This window comes from Canis lupus, chromosome 12 (assembly GCF_048164855.1).
Source record: "Canis lupus baileyi chromosome 12, mCanLup2.hap1, whole genome shotgun sequence".
Lineage (NCBI taxonomy): Eukaryota > Metazoa > Chordata > Mammalia > Carnivora > Canidae > Canis > Canis lupus.
Genome location: NC_132849.1, coordinates 58,137,915 through 58,147,970, shown reverse-complemented (window position 1 = coordinate 58,147,970; position 10,056 = coordinate 58,137,915).

Genomic DNA, 10,056 nt, shown 5'->3' with positions numbered 1-10,056 from the left:
TGTGTCCCAGCGTCTCCTATATAACAAACACTGTGTCATTGCTCTCAGGCGAACGTGAAGCCTGAGCTCCCTCCTGCAGCGTCTCCTTTATGTCATTTTTTTAAGATAATCATTTTTATTTTTTTTACATTTTTAAAATTTAAATTCAATTTGCCAACATATAGAGTATAACACCCAGTGCTCATCCCATCAAGTGCCCTCCTCAGTGCCAGGCACCCAGTTACCACCCCCACACCCACCTCCCCTTCCACGACCCTTGTTTGTTTTACATGGTCTTGCCTCCCAGCTCCCAGGCAGGCTTGCCTCCCAGCTCCTGGGCAGCCCCAGAGGTCTCCAGGGGTTTTGTGGCCAGCCTAGACGCCCAGAGCCGGTGACCGACGCGGCGCCGAGCGCGCCCCCTGCCGACCGTCCGCGGTGCCCCTCTTCCCGGACTGTCTTGGGTCTTCAATCCGCTGATGTGGCCTCCGGGGAGGAGATGAGGAGGCACCATTTCCCAGAACCTTTGTCAAGGAGTATGTCTTAGGGATAAGTTTTCAGAGGAGGAAACAGAGCCCCATGGCTTTGGGGGAGGGGGGGGTCTCTGTGCAGCCTGCTGGGACAGCCGCTGTCCTTGGTGCTTCTGAAAATCAGTCCTGGCCACGTCCAAGAACCAAGCTGGACAGAGCCCAGTGCAGGGGGACAGGAGGACAAGAGACGGTTTCCTAGACATGATGCCTGAGCTGGGTGCTCCAGAAAGGGTAGGAGTGTGTGTGTGTGTGTGTGTGTGTGTACATGTCTTCAAGGGAATATTGTCTAAATTCCAGACATGTCTTTTGTTGTTAGGGCCTAAAGTAATTGCCAGTCTCTATGAGGAAGTAAGTAAAAAGTTCAGATTTTAAAGAACTAAATATCGGGAGGATTTTTTTTTTTTTAATTAAGTAACAGTAAGTAATGTTTAGACCTTTTCTGCACCGTTTCTTTAGCTCTCCTTGAATTGTTAACACAGAACTGGAGGGTCTCACACACACACACCCTCTGGTCTTAGAAGGGGCAGGAGGGCAGGAAAGGGGGGCTGCATGTAAGAAGATGCTTGGGAATTAACAGGGGGTGAGTGCATGAGCACGGCCAAATGATGGTACCAGAGATGGGGTGGAGGTAGAGGGTGACCAGCCACACTGACAGCACCGCTGGGTGCTGGGGGTTGGGACAGGCAGGGTGGGACAGCTACTCTGGGCTTTTCAGGCCCCTAAATCAATAAACACCCTTTTTGCTCCAAGTGTCTTATCACTTGGAACCAGTAGAGTTCTATGTCCCCTTCTCATTTCACTCTGCTCGGCTCTGCACTGAGTCCACTTTCCATTCTGTGCTTCTGAATCTCAGACTTAATTCTCCTAAGCTCCAAACGCAGCATGACATCAGAGCTTCTCTTTCCACCCATGGCCAGCAAATGGCCTGAAATTGGGCTTCTTTGGCCCAGGGCTTGAGTTGGTTGCCCATGCCTAATGGGTTGAGAGCCAAGAAATTGCCAGGGTCATGTCTTCCCCCCTATACCTTTGGAGACCAGAAAGACAAGTGGGGAGCTGACCCATGGGCTTTGAGGGCCTTGCAAGGACTTGGATGTCTACTTGCCCAAGATGAGACCAGTGAAGTCAGAGTGATCGGGCCCATGCTGGGTGTGCAATGCAGGCATCTTGGCCCTCTACTTCCTGGAACACTTTCTTGACACTTTGGGTTATGTTAACCCACCCAAAGTGTGATTCTGCAGGTTTTGAACCTGCCCATCTAGCAGTACCAGTCTCTAACCTCTGTAATCTCCCCACACTGCTGTCCTCAGCCATGGGCCAAGCCCAGATAAGCTTCCCTGGGCCTGCCCATCAGGCACCAGCAGAGAAAGAATAGTGACACCTCTCCTGGGTCTCATCAGGCAATGCAGTGGGGCTTTTGGATGGAGAGGGGGAAGACCTGGAACACCCTAGAACAAAACTCCTAATCCTCATAATAGCTACCATTTACTGAGGATTACCAAATGCCAGGTACTGCACTAGATGCCATAAATTCTTTCACTGAAGCCTCTCGCAACCTACTGAAATATCAATGTCCCCGTTTTATAGATGAGGGAGGTAAGGCTCGATGAAGAGGTAGCTTGCTCGGTTACACAGCCAGGATGTGGCAGGAGACTAGGTCTGTGTGACTCAAAGCCCAGGTGCTGAAGTTACGGCTCCTGTATTTTCACATCCCACCTCAAATGGATCGCTGGTCTCTTGTCAAACAATGTCAACCTTTTCACCATATAGGGTTATGTGATGGGCAACAGATAACAGAATCAATTTTGTTCCAAATTCTATACTGTCAACCTATTAAAATAATCCTATAGGGGCACCTGAGAGGATCAGCCAGTTAAACATCTGCCTTTGGTTCAGGTCATGATCCTGGTCCTGGGATAAGTCCCATGTTGGGTTCCCTGCTCAATGAGGAGCCTGCTTCTCTCCCTCCCACTGCCTGCCACTCCCTCTGCTTGTGTTCTCTCTCTCTTTCTCTGTCAAATAAATAAATAAAATCTTTAAAAAAATGCTCCTATAAAAGTTAATGCTGGAAATGTAAACCCAAACCACAATGGTTATTGTTTTAAAAAACCATAAAATCACAAGTGTTGGTGAGGATGTGGAGAAAAGGGAACCCTTATACACTCTTGGTGGGATGTAAGGTGATGTAGTCGCTATGGAAAACACCATGGCAGTCCCTCAAAAAATTTAAAATTACATTATTCTTTGTATTTTTTTAATTTTTAAAAAATGTGGAAGAAAGGAAAAAGTACATGCCTGCTTTTCTGACCAGAATGCAATAAAAAGAGAGTGGAAATGAAAAGATGTTTAAAATTGAAATTGAGTTGTATGGATAATTAACATTTTTTACTTTCTGAGCCACTCTGATCAGGGTGGAAATCAAAATAAAAAATTCAGACTACTTAGGAAAAGAATGTAAAAATGAGACCAAACCCACTAAAACCTGTGGAATTTAGCCAAAATATATTCAAAAGAACATATAAGGGCATTAATGATTTCATACAAAACAAAAAGTTGTTAAACACAACGTGGGATCCCGGATTGGATGCTAGAACAGAGACAACGAGAAATCTGGTAGAATCAGAATAAAATCTGTGGTTAATAATTTTGCATCATTGTTAGTTTTTTTTTCACTTTTAACAAATGTTAGATGTCATTATTCGGGGAGGCTAAATGAAGGGTACATGGGAACTTTCTATAACATCTTTGCAATTTTTCTGTAAATCTAAAATTATTTCAAAAGAAAAAGTTCAAAAAAAAAAAAAAAGAAAAAGTTCAAAGCAGCTTGTAGCTACATGGGTGTCAAGAGGAAAGGCACAGAGCATCCAATTGGTGGCAAGGCTCCTGGCTAAGCAGTGTGGACCTGAACCCTGCACTGGGGCTGGCTTTGGCCTCTTGATGCCAGTCCTCTGGTCATGATAGCAGCTCCCTTGAGGTGGGCAGTTCTACAGCATCTGGGAATTGCTCCTGAAAGCTCCATCCAGAGCCCACCCCTCTAGCACTTTCTATAATTTTGTGAGCATTAACTCCCCCTAGTCAACCCTTTTATGCTTAAATTGGCTATAGAAGTTTCTGCTATTCTCAAATGACCCTTAACTGAAATGCAGATAGAAATACTGAATATGTATACTCTGTAGAAGGAAGTGAAAAAGTTTATCAAAAATTTACTTCCTTCTGCACAGAAAAAGGTGCCAATCCTTGATAGTTTTTACAGGCAAATTCTATCAAATTTACAAGAGAGAGATCATTTAAACTATATTAGAGCAAAGAAAAATGTGTAAAGATTCTGAATTTTATTCTAATGAAACTACTTGTATTCCAAACTACATGAGGCTAAAGAACATAATTTAAATATTAGCATTTCTTTTTTGTGACTGATGCAAAATCTCAATAATCCTATCGGTTCCAGGAGAGTAGTAAAAGAATAGAAGACCATGACAGACAAAGACTAACTTTGTGGTTAATAGCACAGATTCAAGAACAAGACTGTAAGGCTCAAATCTAGTTTCACCTGTTTGATTTTGGGTAAGATACCTAACTCCTCTGTCTCATTTTTTAAATATGTACACTACTATACACCTATCTCATGCAGTTGTCAGGAGTTAAAAGAAGTAAATACAAAAAGTGCTTAGGACAACCCCAGTATATAGTAAATTCTGCATATTAGTTGGCTGTTATTATTAACATCATTCCAGGATGCAATGTAGCAAATTACATTTAAACAGACTTAAGGAGAAGAATCACACAGTTTTCTTGGTAGATGCCAAAAGAGTTTTTGATTAAATTCAACACTTCTCATAAAAGCTCTCTGTGATCTAGGAGTACTGTGACACTTATTGAATGTAATAAAGAATATGTATCAAACATTGACAACAGATGCTTCTGGATAAAGAAGATGAAGTGAAGCCAGATCATAGATTGTCTTTCTTGTTATTCATTCATTCAATGAATATTTATCAAGAACATACTGGGGGGCAGCCCATGTGGCTCAGCGGCTTAGCGCTGCCTTCAGCCCAGGGTGTGATCCTGGAGACCGGGGATCGAGTCCCACGTCAGGCTCCCTGAATGGAGACTGCTTCTCCCTCTGCCTGTGTCTCTGCCTCTCTCTTTCTCTGTGTCTCTCATGAATAAATAAATAAAATCTTAAAAAAAAAAAAAAAAAGGGATCCCTGGGTGGCGCAGTGGTTTAGCGCCTGCCTTTGGCCCAGGGCGTGATCCTGGAGACCCGGGATCGAGTCCCACGTTGGGCTCCCGGTTCATGGAGCCTGCTTCTCCCTCTACCTGTGTCTCTACCTCTCTCTCTCTCTCTCTCTCTCTCTCTGTGTGACTATCATAAATAAATAAAAATTAAAAAAAAAAAAAAAGAACATACTGCATACTGGGATCCCAAGCAGGAAATGCAGAAGAAAAACAGTTTTTTTGGGTCCTACTCTCATAAGGTTATTTTCTAAACAAGAAAAAATTCAAGTGATTAACAAGTGCTATGCATAACATTACAATCGGGGGGGGGGGGGGGGTGTGCCAGAGTGACCAAGCCAGTGACAGTATGCTGAGACCAGAATGAGATGAGTGGGCTGTGAAAGAGACCAGGAGAAAGGGCATCTCAGACCCTGAGAACAGCTACCCTGAGGGCTCTGTGTGGGCTCAACTTGGAATGGCCACCAAACACAAAGAAGTAACAAGCACTAAGCTATAAAGCTAACAAGCACTACTGAGAATTAAATCCAAGGAGAAATGTGCAGAACCTACAAGAAAAATATGATAAGATTCACTGGTAGTTGTTAAACAAAACCTTACTGAAGAAGTATATCAGGTTCATGAATGGGTGGACACATTGCTTAAGATAATATTTTCCCCCAAACGATCTACACACTCAGTGTGATTATAATTTAAAAATTCTAGTTGTTGTTTCTAGTCTGTTTTAATTTGGAACTTGACAAATGGGTTGTTAAGATTCATCTGACAAGTAACTGTGTAAGAATAGTCCAGAAATACTTGAATAAAAGACTAATAGAGGCATCTGGCTGGCTCAGGCCACAGATCATGTGGCTCTAGATCTCAGGGTCTTGAATTCAAGCCCCATGTTGGGTGTGGAGCCTAAAAAAGAAGAAGAAGGAGGAGGAGGAAGAGGAGGAGGAGAATGAGAGAGTCACGCCCCAGCAGACATAAAAAGTAAATTACATAACTACAAAAATTAAAAGAATATGGTAATTGATCAATGACACATAATTGGGCATTCAGAAATCATACATATGGAAATTTAGTACTGTATTTTATAGGATAGAGATACATTTAACATTAGTATAGAAAAAGGGGCGGCCGGCTGGCTCAGTTGGTAGAGCATGCATCTCTTGGTCTCCAGGTGTTGAGTTCAAGCTCTACTTTGAGCTAAGTATAACTTACTTAAAAAACAAAACAAAACAAACATAAAATACCTATCAACTAAAATTAGTATAGAAAGGATAAGTAGATTACACAATATGGATATTGGAACAATAACCAATTGATTTTAAAAAGTAGAACTCAGGGCCACCTGGCTGGCTCATTTGGTGGAGCACAAGGCTCTGGATCTCAGGTGGTGTGTGCAAGCCCCACACTGGGTGTCAGGTTTACTTAAAAATAAAATATTAAAAAGAAAAGTAGAGCTCAGCTATTAAAAAGTAGAGTAGACCTCAACCTTATTCAGCAGACCAGAGAGTCAAGGGTACAAAGTAAGTCATCAATGTCTGCACGAGAATGTATTTTTGTGTGGTGTTTTAGCAGGACAGCAAAACCAGAAACCAGAAGAGGAAAAATTTAACAGCTTAACCGCATGAACACTTATGAACTTCTGAATGGTAAAAGACACCATAAGTGATATTAAAAGATAAATGAAAAAGCCACAGACCAGGAGGAAATGTTTGCAAACCACCTGCCTGACAAAGGACTTGTGTCCAAAATATAATAAAGAATTCTCTAAACTCAACAGTAAGCAAACAACCAAAAATGTCACCGGACATTGCCAAATGTCCCTGGGGGCTCAAAATCACGCCCAGCTGAGAACTACTGAAGTAGAAAATGAGTAAAAGACCCAAACAGACACTTCGATGGAGAGGATGTGTGAATTCAAAGTAAGTGCACTGGAAAAGTTCATTACCATGAACGAGGAAGGAAATCCCTAAAGCTCCATCGACACATCACTATTCACTTGCTAGAATGGTCACATAGAAACTACCGGCAATATCAAGTGCTTGTGAGGATGTGAAGTGACTGGAACTAGCGTTCATCACTAGTGAACAGGTAAATGGTACAACCACTCCACAAAACAGCTTGGCAGCTTCTTGTAAAGTTAAACAGACACTTAGTGTCTGAGCCAGCAATTATACCCCTGAATGTTTATCCTAAAGAAATGAAAGCTTATATTCACATAAAAATCTATACATGAGTATTCACAACAGCTTTATTTGTAATAGCCAATACCTGGGGGAAAAATCCAGATGTCCTCCACCAGGGGAGCGGTTATACACATGGTGGCACATCCGTACCATGGGATACCAACTCAGAAATGAAAAGGAACAGACTACTCATGCACTGAGCAACATGGATCCACCTCAAGCTCCTTATGCTGAGTGCAAAAAGCCCTGCACATTGCATGGTTCCATGTATATAATATTCTCTAAGTGACAAATTATGGTGATGGAGACAGACTGCTGATTGCCAGCAGTTGAAGAGGGGGGTGATCTGGACTATTAAGGAGTAACACAGGGACTTTCTTTGTGGTGATGGACAGTTCTGCATCCTGATTTGGTGATGGTTACTCAAATCTACACACGTGACCAATTTCCAAGAACCATCTACACACAAACACTCTCAGAAACGCATGTAGAAACTGCTGAAATCCAAATAATCTTCAAAATGTGGGAATCCCTGGGTGGCTAATCGGTTAAGTGCCTGCCTTCGGCCCAGGGCGTGATCCTAGAGACCCGGGATCAAGTCCCACATCAGGTTCCCTGCATGGAGCCTGCTTCTCCCTCTGCCTGTGTCTCTGCCTCTGTGTGTGTGTGTGTCTCTCATGAATAAATAAATAAAATCTTTTTAAAAAAATCTTCAAAATGTGCTTAATGGAGTTGCGCCAATGGCAATTTCCTGATTTTGACAATTCACTGCGGTTATGTAAGATTTTGAGGGAGTCAGCGTGAAGGGCATGCCAGGACTCTGTACTGCTTTTGCAACTTCTTAGGTGTCTTAAACTATTTCGAAATTAGAAAGTTATCCTTTTTAAAAAGACATACACAAAAAATTAGTAAAATATAACTGCTGTATATGTAATGGAAAAAGAGGTACCATCCAAAATAAATAGAGATCCTATAAATCAATAAGAAAATGGTGAATAACCCAATCAATGTAGTGACAGGTATCAGGTAATTCTGAGGAGAAACATAAATGGACATTAGGCAAATATCCATGTGTCCATATTCAATCTCATTAATAATCAATCAGGGGTGCCTGGGTAGCTCAGTGGGTTAAGCATTCTGCCTTCCACTCAGGTCATGATCCTGGGGCCCGGGGATCAAGTCCCATGTTGGGCTCCCTGCTCAGTGGGGAGTCTCCTTCTCCCTCTGCCCCTCACCCTGCTCTCTCTCTCTCTCTCTCTCTAATAAATAAATAAAATCTCGGGGGCGGGGGGGGGGGGGGAAGACAAAGGCGCCTGGGTGGCTCAGTGGTAAGTGTTTGCTTTGGCTCAGATCATGATCTCAGGGTCCTGGGATGAAGCCTCTCATTGCCGCTCTCTGCTCAGTGGGGAGCCTGCTTCTCCCTCTCCCTCTGCCTGCCACTCCCCCTGCTTGTGCCTACCCGTGCGCTCTGTCAGGTAAATAAATAAAACCTTTAAAAAAGAAAAGAAAAGAAAAGAAAAGAAAAGAAAAGAAAAGAAAAGAAAAGAAAAGAAAAGAAAAGAAAAAAAAAGACAATAAGCAAATATTAGTTTCCATCTATACAAGACTGGCCAGGCTATAGACAAGGGGCATCCCACTTACTGTTGGTAGGCATAAACTGGCCAACATTCTTTTTTTTTTTTTTTTTAAGATTGTATTTATTTATTCATGAGAGACACAGAAAGGCAGGAACATAGGCAGAGGGAGAAGCAGGCTCCCCTGGGAAGCCTGATATGGACTCGATCCCAGGACCCCCAGGATCACGACCTGAGCAGAAGGCAGATGCTCAACCATAGAGCCACCCACGTGCCCACTGGCCAACATTCTAGCAAGCAGCTTGATGGCACCAACTCAAATGCTAAATGTTTACAGCATTTGACCAAATAATTCTACACCCAAGAAATACAAAGACCTACACTGCAGCACTGTTTTTAATAGTGGAAAATTAGAGATGACTGACATGTTCGTTACAGGCAGTTGGTTAGACAAAATAGAATAAACGCCATGGATATTTATTTGGGGCTTTTGATGTTCCAGGCACTTTCTTAAGTGCTTTACATGTGTCGACTCAATTAATCCTCATAATAATCCTATGAAATAGGTTCTAGGTCCTGTTAGGCTCATTTCACAACTGGGGAAACATATTCATTATCAAGTGGGAAAGCTGGGATTCGCATCCAGGCAGCCTGGGTCCAGAAACTGTACCCTTAGCCAAATACCACATTTCCAAGTGCCAATGTGGACGGATGTGCAGGTGTTATTAGAGTGAGAAAATCAGTATGTATAACAGGATCCCAGACAACAGTGTGTTTATATAAAGAAACTTCTGACTTTATCTTTGGGGCTAGCTATTATGGGAAACATTTACTCTTTTGTTTATACATTTTTATACTATTTGAATTCTTACAATACAAAATGTATCACTTTTATGATTGGAGAGATTATAAGGATATTTAAAGGTAACAGACCCCAAACATATAAGAGAGAGAGGAGCAAGGAGAGAGAGGAGGAGAGAGAGGAGAGAGAGGAGAGGAGAGAGAGGAGAGAGGGAGAGAGGGAGAGAGAGACACCTGATAGGAATTTAACAGCTGCGGGCACTTGCTCCACTCCCCATCCCCATTGCTATGGGAGTGTCTCCCTCTGGCTGAGGTCCTGCCCCAGAAGGTAAAGGTAGAAGAATGTCCTGGAGCTATAGTAGGTACTGACTCCTGGTAGGTGGTGGGCCACCCTCTCCAGGCCTCTTCAGGGCTGGCTTCTCCCTGAGCAGCTGACACCGCCCCAGGGAACAGGAGATCACAGGCCAAAGTAAAACTACTTCAAAAGAAAAACAACAAACTGGATTCCAAATACCATCAAAAACTGGAGATTAGAAGGGACACACCAAGAATTTAGAATAAACATAACATAAAGAGACTCTTAACTCTGGGAAACAAACTGAGGGTCGCTGGAGGGGAGGGTTTGGGGGGGACAGGGTAATTGGGTGACTGGCATTAAGGAGGACATGTGACGTGATGAGCACTGGGTGTTATATAAGATGATGAATCACTGACTTGTGCTCTGAAACTAATAATACACGATATGTTAATTAATTGAATTTAAGT